We start from the raw sequence: 4,204 nt of genomic DNA on the forward strand, positions 1-4,204 counted from the left end.
TTCCATTCTATAGACTGTTCCACTATGACTCGCAGAGAGGCAATCTGGTCGGTGGTTGAACGGTTTTTCCGAAAACCTGCCTGTTCGTCCCGCAGTTTAGCATCTGTTGCATTCTTAATTCTCTCTAAAATAATTCGGTTGAAAACCTTTCCTGGGATAGAAAGAAGAGTGATGCCTCGATAATTATTACAATTACTGAGGTCCCCTTTCTTTGGAAGCTTGATAAGATGTCCTTCCTTCCAATCCTTTGGGAATATCCCGTCATTCCAGATTCTCTCAAATAGTGGGTGCAGGGCCTCAGCATTTCTTTCCGCATCAACTTTTAGAGCCTCCGGTGGAATCTGGTCTGGTCCAGCAGCTTTCCCCCTTTTCATCTTATTAATGGCACCCACAATCTCTGCTATCGATGGTGGATCACAGCTAATTGGTAGCTCAATCCTTGCAGGCAAAATTTCTGGCTGGTTGTCTGGTGGTGGTCTGTTCAGAAGGCAGTTGAAATGTTCCCTCCATCGTTCAGATTGAGCCTCTTTTCCAAAAATAGTTTTCCCATCTTTGTCTTTGACTGGTATCTCTGGTTTCCCATATTTTCCAGCAAGTGTCTTGGTAGTTTGATAAAGGATCCTCATGTGTCCTCCAGTCGCTGCTGCTTCTGCTTTCTCTGCAAGTCTGTTCATGAATGCTTCCTTGTCTTTCTTCACAGATCTTTTGACTTCCTTAGCTATGGCTCGATACTGCTCTTGTGCATCCAGTCTTGAAGCCCTTGTTCGGCTTACATTCACTTGTTCCTTCCTTGTTCTCCTCTTTTCAATAAGGTCCAAGGTGGTTGGACTTATCCATTCTTTATGTTCCGATTTCTTTACCCCCAATACCTCGTGGCAAGTTGTTATGTAGACTTCCTTGATCTTTGCCCAATGTGACTCTACATCTATGTCCTCCTCGAGCTCAGTAAGAGGTTGGAATCTATTACTCAATTGTAGTTTGAATTCCTCATTCTTTTCCCCATCAAGTCCATTCACCTCGAATTTTTTTCTTGTATGTGATCTGGCCCCGTGTTTTCTGAGTCGGAGCTTAAGCTTTGCCAATAGCAGGTGGTGGTCTGATCCAACATCTGCCCCTCTCCGTACCGTCACATCTTCCAATGAACATCTGAATCTACGAGAGATACAAAAATGATCAATCTGATTCTCTGTCACACCATCTGGTGAGACCCAAGTTGCTTTTTGGATCCTCTTATGGGGGAACACTGATCCTCCAATCACCAAACTGTTGAATGCACAGAAATTTGCAAATCTCTCACCATTATCGTTCATTTCTCCCATGCCATGACGTCCCATGATACCTTCATAACCTACGTTATCCTGTCCCACTTTTGCATTAGCATCTCCCATCAATATGTTGACGTCTTTCCTTGGCAACTTGTCAATGACTTGTTGTAGCAGACTATAAAATGTATCTTTGTCCTCATCTGTTGCATCGTTTGTTGGGGCATAGATCTGTACAATGTTCATGCTGATCTTCTTACTCCGTGTTGTAAAGGACGCCATGATGATCCTTTCTCCGTGTTGTTCCCATCCTCTCAGTGACTTCTGGGCAAACTTGCTTAGAATTATTCCTACTCCCTGTGTATGAATCCTGTCCCCTCTCCCTGATATAAAATCTTCTCCCCAGACTTGAGGTGTTTCTGTCCGGATTGTATCCAGTGGGTTTCGCTTACTCCAAGTATATGCAGCCTGTATCTTCTCATCTCAGTCACAACTTGAGAGCTTTTTCCTGCTTCATACATGGTGCGAACGTTCCACGACGCAATTCGAAGCTGCTTGTTTGGCGAAGACGTCATCGGGTCAGCAGAGTCCTTTCGGCTTTGTCTGTTGTCCTTCATAAATTCTGTAATTCCAGAAACTCTTCGGTCGCCCAAGCTTAAAAAAGGATTTGGTTTGTCTGTCTGCGTTTCTGTAACGATTTGAGTTTAACGGAAAGGGGTGTTAACCCTTTGCCAACCCCCAACCTGGAGGACCAGGTGACTCGAAGATGGGAGAATCACACACCATTAGTCGCCTTTTACGACACGCAGGCTTGGCGTTGGGCTATTCTTGACCCTCTCAGTTGAGGGACCCCGGACACCACACGGGGTAGTGATGAAAATGGTAAATTGTTATAGTCTTGGTGATGGTGAGTTGTTATAATCCTGGTTGTGGTAAATTCCTATAGTCTTGGAAATGTTAAATTGTGTTATAGCCTTGGTGATGGTAAATATAATGATTGTGATCTGTTTATCAGTTCTGATTATTATAACATGAAATATGAAAAAAAGAATATTTGTTTTAAAAGAGATAAATATTATACAATGTCAAGTATATGAGATAAACAATATTTACAGTAACAAAATGACAAATTATGATATACAATATTAATAACAGTTAATGTAAAGGAAATGATATAAACGTACTTAATTGAATTCCGTCAAGTTATTGGCGAGAGTTTTATCAGAAACGTCAGCTGTGACCAAATTATTATTTTTTTTGATAAAAAACCCACGGATTTAATTGTAAAACACAATCAGCCAATTTGTAGTGGACATAAGATTGGTGAACGAACTACGCCAGTAAGCACATGCATTTTATTTTACTTTATTACATATCACCTCCATGGATTATTTCCAAATGTGTAGAGCATTGGCAAAGAGCACTTGATCCATTTAAATGTAAAGTCTTACACACACGAAGATCTAACCCACAACTTATCCATACTGTGTAACAAAGTACACTTAACTGCAGGTCTGATAACCCGATCCATTCTGGGCAAATTGATATAATGGAACTCTCATACAATATTGTCCAAAACAACAATGTTAAACTAGGCCCAAAATTGTGTTCGGATGTCAGACGTGCATATATATACACGTCGCCTGTCACCAATGATGAATCGAACATGTGTCTACTACTACTACAGAACTATAATTTATAAGATATATTGATACCTTAAAATAAACTTTGACGACCATCTGTTTTCAACGATATCACGTTTCAAAGCCATTTCAGAGCGGTGGGAGACAAAACCCTTCCCTAACTCGCGGACATTTTCTATTTTACTTTAGGTAGGAAATCTGTTAGATTCCAAATATTTTTTTAATTACTTGTACACAATTACAGTGTTTATTTCAAAGCCCCGGATATGACACCGAATACAATTATTTCTATAAGTAATGAAGTGTCTTTATGTAGACTTTAGGCTTAACTGTGAGGCTTTGAAGACAATTCTATGCAACCTTGACAAAGGCTGTGTCTTGGTTCTTAGAGAAATCCTCCATGGTGAGAAATTCTCGTTTTTTTTAAAAAGGCACTTAAATTATTCTTTCTTTATTAGTTTCATTTTCAAAACAAACTATACGAGTACATATAGGTAATCAAATCACTGCCATCAAAAAAACAATTGAGATTTTAGTATTTCGTATTGGCTTTGTGAGGAAATTGACGCCAAACGTTGTTTTACCGTATTTCAGTCAAATGTATAAATGGATGGATTTTAATACGTATTTATAAAAGATTCGTTTTCAATGATAAATTAGACTCACAATACAATTTCTGATAATTATTACAACTAAAATTTCTAAACATTAAAACCGGTCTACACGTCACAAAAAATATTTTAAAAACCTATAAAAATGGAAATAATGAATTCAATGACGTTTAAACGGCCATAACTTGTGAAGGCGACACTGAAATGTTTTATAACTTGTGTTTTTATCTGAAAAAAGGATTATGTTCAATTTTATAAAAGTGCTAAATATCCCAAAAGGTCATGGGAAAGTGTACACTCAACTGACCCGTCCCAATTAAGTTATAATCACTTCCATAAAGACCCCACAAAATTGCCTCTGAATTCAGATTTTTTTCAATATACGACAGAGAAATATGTGGAAAAGATATTATATTAAAGATACAGAAACATTTTAAAGATGAGACTGTGGATATTCAATTACAAAGTCGTCCGAATTGTCGCCTTGACTAATTTATAATTCTCTATAATGACTAATTAACTTATCCATCTATATAAATAGAATGAATTGAATCTCCCCGCCCCACGGTATTCTTTACAAAAGACTTACAGTTTATCTCACCCTGTTTAAAATAATAATTACTGATTGTTGTTTCTTATTTGAGTTCATTAGGCATCACAGATAGTAATACGACTGACTTAGATATTT

Source organism: Berghia stephanieae, chromosome 15 (genome assembly GCF_034508935.2).
Source record: "Berghia stephanieae isolate SIO BIC M18660-M18661 chromosome 15, UCSD_Bste_1.3, whole genome shotgun sequence".
NCBI lineage: Eukaryota > Metazoa > Mollusca > Gastropoda > Nudibranchia > Aeolidiidae > Berghia > Berghia stephanieae.